At 43.8% G+C, this 17,967-nt stretch overlaps 1 protein-coding gene across 6 annotated transcripts in view; it reads right to left on the reverse strand.

Moving 5' to 3' along the window:
• Positions 1-16,750, reverse strand: part of DLGAP1 (DLG associated protein 1) — a 782,615-nt gene extending 765,865 nt beyond the window's left edge. For 2 of the 6 annotated variants that reach the window (XM_059880827.1, XM_010818853.4), the window contains exon 1: positions 15,733-16,747. The gene's annotated coding sequence lies outside the window, so the exon portion shown is untranslated. Of the gene's footprint in view, positions 1-15,732 lie in introns of all 6 variants that reach the window. The other 4 variants (XM_059880829.1, XM_059880830.1, XM_059880828.1 and 1 more) reach the window with 4 other exon arrangements.
• Positions 16,751-17,967: the final 1,217 nt, after the last annotated feature.

Consider the following 17,967-nt stretch of genomic DNA (forward strand, 5'->3'; position numbering starts at 1 on the left):
GCTACAATGCAATATGGTAGATACTATAGCTGAAAAGTACACAGACTGCTGTTCAGACAGAAAGGATAAAAGAAGGACACAGCGGTGAACATCACCAAACACCTCTCCAAGAGCCTTGTCAAATCCCAAAGCTAGAACCTTTCAAGAGAAGGTCTGACTTTTTTTTAATGTGTTAAAAAAAAAAAAACTTATTTCCTTCTATACTGGAAATCTATCAAAGAACAGTACTTCAACAATCCTGCTCATCTGGTTCTATTTTTTTTTAATAGCTGTTATTCCTTCTAACATGTGAAAAGAAGTCTGTTTATTGTTTGCTGTTTCTTTGCACTCTAGCGTAAACTTCACAGGGCACGCCTTTCGTCTTCTGTTCTGGCTGTTGCTTGAGACTGAATTCAAAGTACCCAGAATTGTGCCTGGCGTGTTCTAGTTATTCAGTAAATTGTTGTTGGTTGAGGGGACTTCGCTGGTGGCCCAGTGGTTAAGAATCCATCTTTCAGTGCAGAGGATACAGGTTCGAACCCTGGTCAGGGAACTAAGATCCCACATGCCTCAGAGCAACTAAGCCTGCTCGCTACAACCATTGAGCACACGCGCTCTGGAGCCCATGTGCCACAACTAGAGAGAAGCTTGTGCACCCCAATGAGTGTCACGACTAAGACCTGATAAAGGCAAAAATGAATAAGCAAATAGTTTTAAAAACCTGGTAAGAGCAGTGAAAAATCCAGCTTTATATAAAAACTGTTGTTAGTTGAATAAATGAATGAATCAGTAATTCCCATTATTCAACCGTGGGAATCTTCAGGATCTGAAATGCATAGGGAAAAAATTGGGGGATGATGACTTAGGTACAAAGGAATATATTTCCACCTATCACTCCTAACTTACTGACATCTGACTTACAAATCATCTACACACATCTTGGTTCTCAACGTAGGGCATGGTATAGGTAATTGAGTCATACTAGACTTTTCTTCTTTCATTCAAGTATTCAAATAAAGAGCAGTGGTTTATATAAATAAAGCTGTTTAATTATTAGTGCCCATCAGTAAGACTCTTGGTTCCCTCATCCCCTCACTAATTCTGATCCTGGATCAAGAGGAGACCATACCACTGTGCTGGCAGCAGTGGCCGTCTGGGTATGGTCCAGTAGCTGACCCTTGGCAGAGCCAAAGTGTTTCTAAATCTGTGGCCAAACGAGTGGAATGGTCATAACTTAGAATTTCTTTTTTTTCCCATAGATATACAGTCCTGAATTTTAGATAGCTATGGTTTTCATTATATTAATACTAGTTTGCTTGTAGAAAATGAAAAAAAAAAGACTCTATAACTTTAGCTACTATCAGATACATAATTTCTATAGGAAATTCTTTGGGGTGTAAAAATTAATCAGTTTATAAGCATACCTATAGGCCTTACAAATAGCTGTGAAAAGAAGAGAAGCAAAAAGCAAAGGAGAAAAGGAAAGATAGAAGCATCTGAATGCAGAGTTCCAAAGAATAGCAAGAAGAGATAAGAAAGTCTTCCTCAGTGATCAATGCAAAGAAATAGAGGAAAACAACACAATGGGAAAGACTAGAGATCTCTTCAAGAAAATTTGAGATACCAAGGGAACATTTCATGCAAAGATGGGCTCGATAAAGGACAGAAATAGTATGGACAGAAGCAGAAGATATTAAGAAGAGGTGGCAAGAATACACAGAAGAACTGTTCAAAAAAGATCTTCACGACCCAGATAATCACAATGATGTGATCACTGACCTAGAGCCAGACATCCTGGAATGTGAAGTCAAGTGGGCCTTAGAAAGCATCACTACGAACAAAGCTAGTGGAAGTGATGGAATTCCAGTTGCGCTATTTCAAATCCTGAAAGATGATGCTGTGAAAGTGCTGCACTCAATATGCCAGCAAATTTGGAAAACTCAGCAGTGGCCACAGGACAGGAAAAGGTCAGTTTTCATTCCAATCCCAAAGAAAGGCAATGCCAAAGAATGCTCAAACTACCGCACAATTGCAGTCACCTCACACGCTAGTAAAGTAATGCTCAAAATTCTCCAAGCCAGGCTTCAGCAATACGTGAACCGTGAACTTCCTGATGTTCAAGCTGGTTTTAGAAAAGGTGGAGGAACCAGAGATCAAATTGCCAACATCTGCTGGATCATCTAAAAAGCAAGAGAGTTCCAGAAAAACATCTATTTCTGCTTTATTGACTACGCCAAAGCCTTTGACTGTGTGGATCACAATAAACTGTGGAAAATTCTGAAAGAGATGGGAATACCAGACCACCTGACCTGCCTCTTGAGAAATCTGTATGCAGGTCAGGAAGCAAGAGTTAGAACTGGACATGGAACAACAGACTGGTTCCAAATAGGAAAAGGAGTACGTCAAGGCTGTATATTGTCACCCTGCTTATTTAACTTATATGCAGAGTACATCATAAGAAACGCTGGGCTGGAAGAAGCACAAGCTGGAATCAAGGTTGCCGGGAGAAATATCAATAACCTCAGATATGCAGATGACACCACCCTTATGGCAGAAAGTGAAGAGGAACTCAAAAGCCTCTTGATGAAAGTGAAAGAGGAGAGTGAAACAGTTGGCTTAAAGCTCAACATTCAGAAAACGAAGATCATGGCATCCAGTCTCATCACTTCATAGGAAATAGATGGAGAAACAGTGGAAACAGTGTCAGAGTATTTTGGGGGCTCCAAAATCACTGCAGATGGTGACTGCAGCCATGAAATTAAAAGACGCTTACTCCTTGGAAGAAAAGTTATGACCAACCTAGATAGCATATTCAAAAGCAGAGACATTACTTTGCCAACAAAGGTCCGTCTAGTCAAGGCTATGGTTTTTCCAGTGGTCATGTATGGATGTGAGAGTTGGACTGTGAAGAAGGCTGAGCGCCGAAGAATTGATGCTTTGGAACTGTGGTGTTGGAGAAGACCCTTGAGAGTCCCTTGGACTGCAAGGAGATCCAACCAGTCCATTCTGAAGGAGATCGGCCCTGGGATTTCTTTGGAAATGATGCTAAAGGAAGGAATGATGCTAAAGCTGAAACTCCAGTACTTTGGCCACTTCATGCGAAGAGTTGACTCATTGGAAAAGACTCTGATGCTGGGAGGGATTGGGGGCAGGAGGAGAAGGGGACGACAGAAGATGAGATGGCTGGATGGCATGACTGACTCGATGGACGTGAGTCTGGGTGAACTCCGGGAGTTGGTGATGGACAGGGAGGCCTGGCGTGCTGCGATTCATGGGGTTGCAAAGAGTCGGACACGACTGAGTGACTGAACTGAACTGAACTGATAGATTATAACCTCTTGGTAATTTATAATAGTATTGACAATATTTTAATTGCATTTAATGTGAGTTTATCATCTCCCTTTGGAACATATCAAGCCAATTTATGTGTGTCAACATTTCTACTGAAGAGGAATCCGTGAAAGAATTAAGGACATGAGAAAAAGAATTTTGCATTTGGGTCTATGGGGCTTTGGGCTTCCCTAGTGGTTCAGTGGTAAAGAATCTGCCTACAATGCAGAGTGATCCCTGGGTCAGGAAGATCTCCTGGTGAAGGAAATGGCAATCCACTCCAGTATTCTTGCCTGGGAAGTCCCTTGGACAGAGAAGCCTGGCAATCCACGGAGTCACAAAGAGTCAGACATGACTTAGCATATAAACAACAGCAACAACTATGGGGTTTTAAACCTACATCACAAAGATAAGAAATACCATACTGCTGTAACAGATAAAAATTCTGCAAAACTCAAATAATCTAGATGAAACTGCCAAGAAACACTTCCCTTAATGAGAAGAAAACAAAATTCCCCCATCTAATCAATCAGTAAACTTCCATTCTATTTAGTATTGGTTTTCATCTGCTGAGTCCTTTCTCAGGGAGGAGCTGTGAGCTGAGAAGGAAGACACACGACTCAGAAGCAGAAGATAAGCCCCACACAGGAGAAGAAGGTGGATGTGATCAGAAGATGAGTACTCCACCTGCCAAACTACAATGAACCAGGGTTCACTGTGTCCATTAGGAGATGCTCCCCCATAAGAATCAAGCAAAACTGCCTCTTAATTTCTTCCATATCCCATCTTGCCTGCACAAATATGCATTCTGACCAGAGTAAATTAAAATGTACACTTTAAATGTTGCTTTAGATACTTTTTCTAAGTCACTTCAGTCGTGTCCGACTCTGTGTGACCCCATAGACGGCAGCCCACCAGGCTCCCCCGTCCCTGGGATTCTCCAGGCAAGAACACTGGAGTGGGTTGCCATTTCCTTCTCCAATGCATGAAAGTGAAAAGTGAAAAGGAAGTCGCTCAGTCCTGTCCGACTCCTAGCGACCCCATGGACTGCAGCCCACCAGGCTCCTCCATCCGTGGGATTCTCCAGGCAAGAGTACTGGAGTTGGGTGCCATCGCCTTCTCCTTAAGACACTTAGTTTCACAATTAAATCTTTCTTGGGGAGAAAGACATGCCTTTGATTTCTGTTGTCATCTCTTCACATCCTATGGTACCATGTCAGACACGGCTGAGTTATAGGGGCTGTGGGCCTCTTTCTTTGTAAATCCAGCCTATGAGGCTACAGTCCATGGGGTAAAAGAAGAGTTGACCATGACTTAGTGACTAAACAACAACAATAACAGCATTTATTCATTGCCCACCACTGAACTAGATACTTTACAAAGGTTGGCTCACTGAATCCTTTCGAAAACTCTGATATGTAAGTTTAAGTATCCTCCTTATTCAGATGGGGAAGCTGAACTCCGAGAAATTAATTAACTTGCCCAAAGTCATCTACTTAGGTAAATATCAGAATAGTGGAATCAGGATTACGGGGATGAGGGTAAGATTCCCACCTGGAACACAGACACAGCTGTCCCTAACCTGAATCTAATGATCTCCTTCCAGCAGAGAACACCCTAATCGATACCTCAAATCTTTATATTTCATAAAACTCAGCTTTAATGTTCTCCAAGTTGCTGATGGGTCATGTCATCTGAAAAATCAACATAATCAAAACAGAGTTCAAATCTGTGTTACTATAATTTAGCCTCCTATCCCAACTCCTTACATATTCCAGTAACATCACTATTTTCAGTGTCTTTAAACTGCAAATCTCCACTCAGCCCAGGACATCTCCAATAACTAATCACAATCATCAAGAAAGCAGCTGCTACCCTAAAAAAAAAAAAAAAAAGAAATCAACATCACCACTACTCTGCTGGCTCCTGGGTTTAGGCCCAAGAGAGAGACAAAAGCTCAGAAGCCAATTCACTACTTGAAGGAGCTTCAAATCTAGGCATATTCACATAAAATGTTTAAAATGTAAATCATAAAGTAAATGATCCAGAAAAATGCAACTGGAACTCAAAGGAGAGTTTACCCTGGGCTAGAGTAGTCATAAAAGACTTCATGAGAGGTAAGATTAGCCTGGGCCTTGAAGGATAGAGGAAACTTTGAAATCATGGTTTTACAAGAAAGTCTTGCTCATGGTTGAACCCTCAAACTGTACAGAAGAACACGAAGCAAAGAGACGATCCCAGAGTCCTCTTGTCCCAGCTCTATAGAACAGGCTGCTGCTGATTCTGTGAACTGAACAGAACTTAAATACAGGAAGGAAAGTGAAACAAAGGAAGAGGAGAGAGGGGCCGGAATAGCACAGTCCTGACAAGCAGGGGTGGTCGTGGTAGAGGAGAGGTTTGATGTAAGGGACTAACGTAGAAATGTTGGGGGGAAGGGGGAGGGTGTGTAAATTAGGAGTTTGGGATTAACATATACACACTACTGTATATAAAGCATATAAACAAGGACAGGGAACTACACTCAGTATCTTATAATAACCTATAATAGAAAAGAATCTAAAAAATAATATATATACATACATATATAACTGAATCATTTTGCTGTACACCTGAAATTAACATACTATAAATCAATTTTGGGCTTCCCAGGTAGCACAGTGGTAAAGAACCCAACTACCAATGCAGGAGATGCAAGAGATGTGGGTTCGATCCTTGGGTCAGGAAGATCCCCTGGCATAAGAAATAGCAACCTACTCCACTATTCTTGCCTGGAAAATTCCACGGACAGAAGAGCCCAGCAGGCTACAGTTCCTGGGGTGGCAAACAGTCGGACATGACTGAGCACACATATTGTAATTTTAAAAAAATCAACTACATTTAAATAAAAATATGAAGAAAAAGAAATGGAGCTGAGCCATGAAGGGAGCCAGATGTGCTTTCGTGGATTTGTCCCACTCACATATCTGAGGACCAACCACCCATGATCCAGGTCTGGGCTCTGATGGGAGATTCAGGTCATGATTGCTGCTCTCAAGGTCAGAATTGGAGGAGTCTCACAATGACTTCGATAGGTCTTTAGAAAAGTAAATCTATACGCAAGCTGAATCAGAAGAAGGAGCAAGAAGTTCCATTAGGAGACTTCTGAGCACTCCCAACAGAACATGAGGAAGTCTTGAGGCAGAGGACCAGGAGCAGAAGTCACACAGTCCACCTGCCTCAAAGTCTAACTTCATGAGGGAGAAAGTCAGACCAAGAGATGTTACATGCTGTGCCCAAATTTGAAAAGTGATTAAGGCCCTTATACAATAATCTTTGATAAGAAAGTCTTGAAAATTAAATGTAAAAATAGTGCACTGGGACGACCCAGAAGGATGGTATGGGGAGGGAGGAGGAGGAGGGTTCAGGATGGGGAACATGTGTATACCTCTGGCAGATTCATTTTGATATATGGCAAAACCAATACAATATTGTAAAGTTAAATAACATAAAATTAAAAAAAAAAGAAAATTAAATGTGAAAATAAAACTTTAATAGCCTATGAGATACAAAAGGGTGACACCTTTAGCACCTAGAATTGCCAAAAAGATTTCTTAAACAAGGTATCTACAAAATAAAGAGAAGAATCAATCTTCAATATCATTTAAATTTTTAAAAGAATCTTTTCTCCCAAACACATTCTAAAAATGACAAGCCACTAGTTGGGAGAAGCCCATTGAAATGAGCTTCCTTTCATTTGTAGAATGGAATTACAGAAAATTAAAAAAAAAAAAAACTCTGGTATCCAGAATACACGAATAACTCTTACAAGTCTATGAATTTTTTTTTAACAGTGGGAGAGTGAACAATATGTATGCCTATGCATTGCAAAGAAATCTGAATGTTAAGACACGGGAAAAATGGTCAACATTATTAGCAGTCAGTCATTAAACACAGTCATTAACTGCACATTAAAACTACAAGGAGGTACAATTTCATATCCTAAAGACTGGCAAAAATAACATACATTATCAAGTGTTGACGATGATATAGGAAAAAAAAAAGGAGCTCCTTATAGATGGCTGGGTGGGAGGATAAAACCCTTTTGATAGGGTTTTTCAACAGGCAAAACCCTGTTTGGTAATTTGGCATCGTCTTCTAAATGGGATGGTACAAATCCATTCTCTGGCAATTCTCCTAAGAAGACACCCTAAGAAAAGTCTCCATTGTTAGCACAGGGAGATGTGTGTATGAACCTGCATAGCAGCCTTGGTAGAAGATATCCAAAATGTCCATCAACAGAAGACTGATGTTATTCACTATTTACTACACAATGGAATACCACAGGGTGGTTAAAAAAAAAAAAAAGAATAAGTAATACCTACCCATATCAGTAGGCTTCTGAAGTGGCCCTAGTAGTAAAGAATCCATCTGCCCATGCAGGAGACACAAGAGACATGGGTTAGATCCCTGGGTGGAGAAGATCCCCTGGAGGAGGACATGGCAACCCACTCCAGTATTCTTGCCTGCGAAATCCCAGGGACAGAGGAGCCCAGTGGGCTACCACCCATAGGGTTGCAAAGAGTTGGCACTGACTGAAGTGACTTAGCGTGCAGATATGCACACATATCTACAAAATACTAATCAATTAAAGTTGAGTAAAGACCACAAAGCCACAAAGAGCATGGTGTTTCTATGCAGAGTTTTACAACAGCAAAACAAGACTGTCCTTGCAGGTACACACATACCTAGGAAAGCATGAGGAAACGCGTGGCAATGATAAACACAGAATTCAGTGTACAGGGTACCATTGAGGGAAGACAGGCTTGGAGAGACTCTGAGAGTATCAGCAGTGTCTGCAGTGATTGGGTATATCAGTGTTTATTGTAATACTTAATTTTTTGTTGTTGCTGAAACATTTCACAATAATTCTCAATTAATAATAAAGAACTGAACAGTAGTTTGAGGCACAGATATATAGCAACAGAGAAAGAAGAGAGTCAAATATCACTTGAAAACTTTCAAATTTTTCACACCTTCTTTTCTTCCTTTCTGACTTCCCTAGACCTGGGGCTCATCATTTATGCCTGAATTAGCACAACAGCCCCCTAACACATCCCTCTGTCCCAATCTGGTGGCAAACTGATCTATTTCCATCCATCCCAGAGGCCACTTTTTCATGTCACTGTCTATACAGAGTCCTTCAGTGCTCCTATCAACTCTAAACATTCCTGTATAGTCAGTAACACCCTACAGAGTGCATCTCTATTCTTTTCAATCAAATTCACCTCCAGGTCTCAGAAAAAGACACTAGAGAAGCTGGCGTAGCAGACCATCTCCCTGAGCCAGCGATCTGCCAAGTTGGCTTGCATCTCCAAGTCTTTGTCACAGTTTTGCCTCATCCCTTCCTCCTACTTAACTCCTACCATCTAGGAATGTCCAGCTTAAGACCTTCCTCTTTAGGAAGCATGCTAAAACAATCCCACTCCTTTGGGTTCGATTTTCAGCTGCCCAAGGATTTGAACTATATTTTGCACTTCGACAGTCTCCACCCTCATGAATACAAGGAAGATCTTAGAATTTCATTTGCTTGTTTGCCTGTCCTTAGAAAGGCCACATCCTACATCTGCCATCGATCATCTAAATCTCTTGGGATCCTTAGCATCAAAGCAGAAATATTTTAAATTATCGATCAAGTAAATGCAAATCTAGGAAAATGATGATGCATATTATAAAACCATGGGTCATGTCCCTGCTGAGTCTTACATGTCTTCACAGATCTTTAAGGCTAAACAGTGGTATAACATCTAAAGCAGGTTACCAAGAGCTGATTAGCATATCTGTGCTGTGGGTCCACACCCTCCATCATTCCAATACCTTTAGGTGTAGATCAAATATACTACATACCTGGCCAGAAACTACTATAAATCATGAAAATACCGAGAAGGCTGTGAACACATACAATTTAAAAGGGTAGATTTCAACCTCCCCTGTGATCAAGAACCCTCCTCCCATAGGTACTAAGTAACTCCCTCTACAGATATCAGCAAGAAAGTCAGTTGTAACCATTTCTCCCCCTTCCCACTTCCTACCTCTCATCCCTGTGATCTGATTCAACTTTTCAATCCTCAATGAACATTTGCATCCCTTCCACTGGCAAGCCCTCTGCTAGCCCTGTTATCCCTTGATCTTAAGGTCTCACAGAGATTGACAAGCACATCAATTGAAAAATGGAATATATATATGCATCTGACTTAGTGGAGATATAAGAAGGAACGTTCGATCCTGTGGGGTAAGGAGGGGGAAAGAGCTTGTGCTTAGGATCAAAGGGCAGGGGTGGAATTCAATACAGGCACTGGGGTGCTTAAGCTATTCAAATGTTTTGTTTCAAGTAAGAAGGAGGATAAAGGAGGAGGAGAGGAGGGTTTTTTGTTTTTTTTTTTTTGCGGGTAGGGTGGGGAGCAGGAGTTGTTTTGTATTGCTTTGTCTTTCTAACCTTTATCTTATTTCAGAAACTCCCTTTGGTGACCAGAACACATAATCATAGTAAACTTAGGACCAAAGAATGCAGAGTTTGAGATTGCAAGGAGGGCCATACAAAAGTCATGTAATACTATCCTTGGAGCTACGGTCCTTATACCATTGGAATACAGACTTACATGCACTCTTTATTCATTCATTTATTCACTCAACCAATGTCTACGGACCACTTACTAAGTTCCAAGGTGCTGTGCTAGGCATCGGTGATATTTCATGAATGGGCAATTCTTGTCTTGGATCTCATAAAATGCACAGCTCAGTGAGGAAGATAGTCGATCAGATAATCACAAAAGACAAGGCATCATTATTTACTATAAAAGGACCATGATAAAAAGTATCAAGCACTGAAATTGCCTGCAACTGGAGGGCTTCATTGATTCAATGACTTCTCAGCTGAAGTCTAGGGAAAGGAAATAATGGTAAGAAACACGTTCCAGGGAGTTCACACAGAAAACTTCTAAATGCATCAGTGCTTCAGGGCTGCCCTACTGTCGCTTCCCAGCTCCAAATGGGAAAGCTCATCCCAGTTTGAAACACTGAAAAGGTGACTTGGCTTCTGCCTCAATGTCTGTGAAAAGAGCTTTGAGCAGAGTGACTGTGCCCTGCCTTCTTGCTAGAGTAGTCTGATGAATCATATCAAAGAGCTGTTTGCAAAGTCTGAGACAAGATCAAATGCCATCTTCCCCTCCAATGGCAGCATATGTTTTGCAAGGAAATCTCTGCAATATCTACCAGGGAAATTTCTAGTCCAGAAATAGACATCACACTGAGTTTCCACTGAAATTAAAACCCAAAAAGCAAGGATGCCCAAGGCAGGGGTTGTAATCTGCAGGTTAGAGTGAGGGTTAATGCCAGTCCTCCTATCAGATATGCATAAACATTCTCCAGTAGTAGAATTAAAAGGGAAGTTACTCTAGCAGATGTTTTCAAATTAGCCAAAACCGTGTCAGGGAGTAAAATGAAGCGGCAGAGCTGGAAATGTGCCCAGAGAGGGAGAGACCTTCCCACAAGCTGCCTGATGGAGCCACTGAAATGCCCCTGAGCCCTTCCGGTGCAGATGGGGGTGCAGGAGTGGAGAGACAGTCAGGTCTCAGCACGAATCCTTCTCTCCTAATTGCTCATCCATGACTCCAATGAGACCACGGCTCTGCTGAATGCAAGGATATCCACGTGGGATCGGGCAGCTCATACACTGCCAAACCACACTCTTCACACTTGCTTTTTAGGCTGCTGCTTACAAATTCGACAAGAAATGTTGGGAGAAGATATAGAAATTGTCCATGATGACAGAGGAGCAAACTATGATACATGAATGTGAAAATGAATAGTTCAGTGTCGGGCAAATCCCAGGAGAAGGGATGGTGTGCATCTTCACAGGAGATCCAGGGCAGCGACACCTAGTTCACAGCAACCCCAAACAGGATAATGATGACCCCACTACACACTGCTCAAGAGGAAAAAAGGCCCAAGAATCTGAGCCAAAAATCTGTGGCTACATAATCCAGAGGGCTTCCTGCTTCCTGGGTGCAAGCTGGGCCCCCATGTGGGCTGTCGCTCGTTACTCAGTACACTACTTCCCACAGGAAGGAGAAAATAATAAACACTGTCCAGGAAAAACCTTAGGTCAATAGAAGCAGAGAATATCTCCAGCCTTTCATTGGTACACCAGCAGTATTTCATATGCAACAGCAACCTCTGCACAATCTCAGAGGGGAAGAAAAGTCCTCAAAGAAAAGCCATTCACCATGTTTAACCACCTTATAACCAAAATCCATTTTTTTTCTGTCCTCCAACACATGTTTTCCTTTTCAGGGTTACCAAAAGAAAAAAAGAAGTAGCAAATTATATAGGGCAGGAGGAGAAAGGGGCAACAGAGGACGAGATGGTTGGGTAGCATCACCGACTCAATGTGACATGAGTTTGAGCAAACTCTGGGAGGTAGTAAAGGACAGGGAAGCCTGGTGTGCTGCAGTCCATGGGGTCGCAAAGAGTTGGACACATATATATATCTATCTATATATAGATATCAGGGCTTCCCAGGTGGTACAGTGGTAAAGAATCTGCCTGCCAATGCAGGAGACGAAAGAGACACGGGTTTGATCCCTGGATTGGGAAGATCTCCTGGAGAAGGGCGTGGCAACCCACTCCAGTATTCTTGCCTGGAGCATTCCATTAAGAGAAGAGCCTGGCAGGCTATGGTCTATAGGGTCACAAAGAGCTGGACATCACTGAAGCAACTGAGTGTATACACACACACACACACACACACACACACACATGCTGTATGCATCAATGTTATATTATATATAGAAAATATACATTTTGCATAAGCCAAAGAGGTATGTGTTAGAAGAAAAGGAATTGGTAGCTGGTATTTCAAACAATGAGTTATCAGTGGGTGTTTAATAAAGTGGAAGACTGACAGTTCTAAATCCTCCCCTGTGCTAGAAGAACAGTTTAGACCTTCCTAGAAACCCCATCTTTGACAATTCCTGAGAGACCACACAGTGAAAGTCACCTTCATTGGGCAGTAACAGGAAGCAGGCTACACATTCCCTGTGATTAAAAAAAAAAAAAAAAAAAGGAAGAAGGTCAAAGAAGAAATTATTCCTTTCTTTGAAAATGAAGAATTACAAACCCGAAGAATCTTCTGGAAATAAGAGACAACACAAAATACGATGGGGTGCTTTTGAACCTCCAAGTGTATCAGCAACACAAAATTTTTAGAATTCTAGAAAATGGTCTTGTGATTGTGTTTCTATAAAATAAAAATGTACAAAGAAAACAGCATCTCATAGACGTAAGGCATAGACTGTAAGTGTGGGAGTCGAGGATTGGAGACAAGGGTTTTGATTTTTCCAAAGTCCTTTAAAGATGCTCCTTTAATTGGGTAAAGGAGAAAAAGAAACAAAAGAACTTACAACTACATTTCCTTAAATTAACCCAGGAAAGGCAAGCGTGGTTTCTATAGAGATGAAATCTTCATGACAGTCTTGCAATGGAATGCCTCCTAAAAAGAGACAGATTCTTCTGCATGGAGCAGAGTTGCTCTGATTAAAGGTAGAACAATGTGTGGGAATAATCCAGAAGACACCATCATGTGAATCTGACTCTGTCATAGAAAATTCACTATGAAAACACACATTTAGATGGCATTTTATTATTCTTTTGGAATCTGAAATAGTACATGAAATCAAAGTCAGAATGCTGAACCCTGTTTTCAGAAGTTGCTATTCAAAGAATCTGTTACTTGTCTCAATTGAGTTGTAGCAGGAACTATTACTAGGCTACAAAGCTCTAAAGGAGTACTTAGTAAAACTCCCATTTCCCTTCTTCACAATATTTAATTCATACTTAAAAATTAATCAATCTAGATGGCTATGTGGAACAAAGGCATACATACCTAACAGACTTTACATCAAAGAGCATGCAATTTGTATTTCCAAATCTGATTCAATAAAATACTTAAGCTTAGAGAAACTTAGAAAGTAGAACAACTGACAGTTTAGTCTATTCCTCTGTATGAGCCACATGATATTTTGAGAAGGTGGTCTTGATTTCAATAATCACTCATATCAAGGTTTTAGTCCTGGCGGAACAAAGTTTATACTGAAGGAAAAATTACAGATGCTAAACCAAGAAAATTCCCCACAAGGAATACTCAAGTATTATTCCCCTCAAAGCACAATTGCTAGTGTGTGATTTGAAGTTGTCAGAAAATGACTCCATAATTTTTTAAAGAATCTGTTTACCAGTTCATTTTGCCAGTATTTATATCATCTATAATTTCTGAGACCAAATATTTTATCTGGCAAACTAGCCTTAGATAGAAATATACAGGGAAACAGACAGATGTAATTTTCGAAATAGCTTGTATTTGAAGGCACTCAAGTCTCTTCTCATATAAAGTAGCTAATAGTTTCTCTTAAGTGAGTCATTTTTTTTTTTTTTAACAGTCATGGAATTCTAGATCTAGAACTAGGAATATTTCAAGGCAGTGACTTTACTGCAGCAACTTTAAACTGAACTAATACATCCAAAGGAAATTATTAACAAGGCCATTGATACTAGACTTGTATGAACTTTCCTGGTACATGCAAGAATATGAATTTTCTGAACCAAGGGTAGCTTTTGTCAACTAATCGTTTAAACTTCCTATGTTTTGCAAGATATTCGATATTTCTTTACGACTTTGGATTTTCTTTTTTAAATTGTAAGCAAAACTTTATCCTTTGACATTAGATAAATCAGGATACTTGTAACATCTCTTGCCTTCCTGTCATTTCCGTTCAAGTTGGGATAAAGATTGCCGCTATACATGCAAAATTACATAGGCCAATAGAAAGTTGCTCCCTGAAGCCGAAATTCGACTATAAATAACAGACAAAAGGCAGTTAGCTCCTTCCTGGTTTGTCTGTTTGTTTTTTAAAGATAACAATTTGCAAAATGTTTGCATTTGATCCTAACATTGCTTTCCTGGCTCTGAACATTCCTCATTTCAGGGTCTGACTAAAAGCCAGACTGATCCATCATCACTTTACAAAGCCATCTGCGAAGACTATAAAAGCTAAAGCTCCATCTTCAATTGTTACTTTTATTATACACCTTTCATCACTGTAATTCCATAACTTCACGCGTTATGCTGGGGGGGGTGGGGGGTGGGGGAGACAGCAGTGATCTCTCAAGAACGGAACCAGCTCACCGTGTCAGGAGGGGACAGTCTCGCTAGAGTCCAGAGAGGAGATAACCTCTCACCCTCAGTGGCGAGGGGCAGGGGGTGTGTGGGGGGCTGTCCCGGCCTTCTCCCCGCCTCAACCCCCCTCCCCTATCCGACAGAAAATTCCGCAGCCTCCTGACCAGGAGGAGAGGAGAGCCGGGGAGCGCGGGGCGGGAACAGCGCCGGCACAGACACTGTCGCGGGCACCTGAGCCGCCCCTTCCCACCACCTCCCGTGGCCACCGCACCAGGCGAGGCGCGCAGCATCTCAGCCCTGCGGGCCTGAATTTCCATCTTCGCGCCCCCGAGCCCCGAGGTCCAACCCCCGCAGCTGTGGCGGCCCCTCCAGGAAAGCGCAATTTTTATCCCTCCGGGCCCGGAGGAGGGGTCCCTGCCTGGTCTCGGCTCATCCAGGCTCGTTCAGTTCCCTGAACACTCGCCACGCCGCGACTGGCCAGGAATTGGCCTCGGCCTCGGCTGCGGACAGGGGGCGACTCTCCAGCGATCGCGCCCTAGGACCGCGCTTCTCCGAGTGTCTATCTGAATCTCTGTCTCTCCCCGTGTGCCTCTGTCTTTCTTTGTGTCTCTGCTTATCTGGCTTTCTCTTTCTTGCTTGAGCGCGCGCACACACACACACACACACATTCACATAGGGGAGGGGGCTGTCTCCACTCCCAAAGCCAAAATGTCACCCAGAAAACAAGTGCAACAACTTGCTTCGCCTACGACTCGGGAGCCGGTGGAGAAATGCCCTGCAGCGAGCAGCCCCCTCCTCCCCGGCAAGGTGCAAGGGGTTGGGGGCGGGGGCGGGAAAGCGGCCGGTGGACTTGCCGGGGACTGCCGTTCAGCTCCCCTCCCCCTCTGGGACCCTGTCGCAATTAGAAATCCGTCCGCGCCCCGGCCCGGGGGCGGCGTGGGGGGGCGGTTAGCCGCGAGGACCGCACACCCGGAGAGGGGCGCGCCGGGCCCCGGGTCTCCGGGGGTCGCAGAAGTGCGCCCCAGGTGGCGGAAGGGGTAGGAAAAGCCGGCTAGCGGTCCGGGGAGCCCAGCCCGGAGTCCCTCCACTGGCAAGAGCAGCGGCGACCGCGCGACTGGGAAAAGCCACTGGGAACTCGGCAGTGGCGGCGGCCCGGGCTCCGGTGGCCCCGGCCGCGAGAGCACGCCCTAGCCCCCGGCGCAGCCCGGCGTTACCTTGCTGCTGCCCGCAGTCCGGCCCTCGGTCGCCGCGGCCGTCCGTCGGTTCCCGCGAGCTTCCGAGGCAGGACGAAAGAGGTGTCCCCGTGGTCGGGACAGGCTCTCAGCGACGCGAGGCGAAGGAGTCGAGAGAGAAACCGAGGCGGCTGCGACCGATCCCGCTGCGGATGCCGCCGATTCCCCGGGGCCGGAGGTGTCGGAGAGGCCGGGTCCTCGGGATTGCGGCGCCCGGAGCGCAGCGGTCGCCTCTGGCGCGGAGGCTCAGTGGCGGGACGCGGCGGGCTGGGGCGGCGAGGCTGGTCTGGTCACCCGCCCCTGGGTGCATGTTAATACGGTGGGGAGGAGGAGTCCCGCGCTTCCTCCGCCCAACCGCCGGAGCCGGCGGGCGAGTGACGGCCGAGGCCCCGAGCCCGCGCTCCCACCCGCCCCGGCTACTACGGTGCGGCCACCAGCCCTGGCCCCGGCCCGGCACGTGCGCCCGGGCCGCGGGGAGGCGCCCGGCGTCCTGCGGATGATGCCCGCTCCGCCTCCGGGCGGCAAGTGCGCTCACACGGGACGCGGAGGCCAGCCCCGCATCCCAGCGAAGGAACCGAGAGGCGGCCGCGCGTTGGTGGGCGTGCCCCGTGCGTTCCCCGGCGCTGCATCCGCGGAGAATGGAACCTGCCCCGCCTCACCTGCCACCTCTGGTCCCCTAATCTTATGAGGAGCGCTCCACACTTTCTATCACAGGATATCATGTAGGCGGGTAGAGGGTTTGCCCTTTTCTCTCCATCCTCGGGGTCCCTAGTAGAATTTTTGAAAACGCAATCGCCAGGGAGGAGCCCGGGTTGTGGACCTAGTCTAGACTCACCAGGACCGACTGCTCACACCCCATGCCCTTACTTCCAAACAGTTATTCCTCAGAGCCTCAGTTTCCCCATCTGTACAACGAAGGCTCTTGGGGGCGGCAGGGGGGTATTGTGGATTCCATTACACAATATATATTCCACCGGTTTCTCTAGGTATTTAGAGAAAACCAAGTATAATAGGGAAATGAATCCCTTTTCTTCCTGTCCTCTGACCTCAGTAAACGCTCAGCTCTCCATCTCAACTGCATTTGGGAGCCACGCCCATTCGCACAGGCTGAGGACCACAAGTCCACGAGCTCTGAAAGTAAAAAACATCCGTAAGGCTTCTAAGTAAGAATAGAAATAAATATTCTGTGAATAGGTGAAATTTGGGTCAAAGGGAGAATGGAGTCAATCAGTTGTTTATCGAGCTCAACCCACTTAAGTACTAGGTTCTGGATGATAAGAGTTAAAATAGCGGTTAATCACCGTCTTCCGGTTTCCTTCAATAAAGAATGGGCAACTTCACGGAGGTCTGTCCTTTGTTCTACGGCTTCCAAAGAGAACATTATGCCAGAGAGTATATAATCTTCTTTATGTAATTGTACCCATAAACTTATAGCATAAGATTTAGCATCTGCTTTGTGTGATATTTAATTATAAATATTAATAGAATATCCTTTTTAAATGAAACACTTCTAAAAATGCAGAGAAGTGAAAAACAGTTTCCATAAAAATATGACTCAGATAAATAATCACTTTTCCGCAATTTCACTGAGTGATTTTCCATTAAAGAGGGGAGAAAAAATCTTTAAACCACTAAACACTCAAAGAAATGGAGGTAAATCCTCAGAATAGTAGTACCATGATTATAATGCTTTAACAAAGCTCCAAAGGATATTGCCAGCCAATTCCTACTATGTAGGAGCATTTATTTTTCAAAGAAGACTCCATTCAGTTCAGTTCAGTCACTCAGTCGTGTCTGACTCTCTGCAATCCCATGGATGCTGCACACCAGGCCTCCCTATCCATCACCAAGACGCCACGAAAAGGCCAAATACTGCCATAGGAAAAATAGCCTTCATAATCTAGAGAGAGCAAACTACGCATTCCCAGATTTGTAAGTATGTTTAATCCATAGAATTTTTAATGTGGTCACATAAGTAAGAAGACCATTATAACTGTCAGACCCTAAATCAAATTAGGTGACTTTAGTGAATAAATTTGCTTGAGCAGAAAATCAATTTTCCTACAAAATTCTTATGGTAGATTCAACCAGGCAACAACAATGTTTATATAACCCTGCTATTATTAGGGCTTACTGATTGTAAGTGACAGAAACCTAACTTGGCAAACTGAAAAGTATTTATTGGAAAGATTGAAAACTTTGCAGTCTTGAAACAGG

The sequence above is a fragment of the Bos taurus genome, chromosome 24 (genome assembly GCF_002263795.3).
Source record: "Bos taurus isolate L1 Dominette 01449 registration number 42190680 breed Hereford chromosome 24, ARS-UCD2.0, whole genome shotgun sequence".
In the NCBI taxonomy this organism is placed as follows: Eukaryota; Metazoa; Chordata; class Mammalia; order Artiodactyla; family Bovidae; genus Bos; species Bos taurus.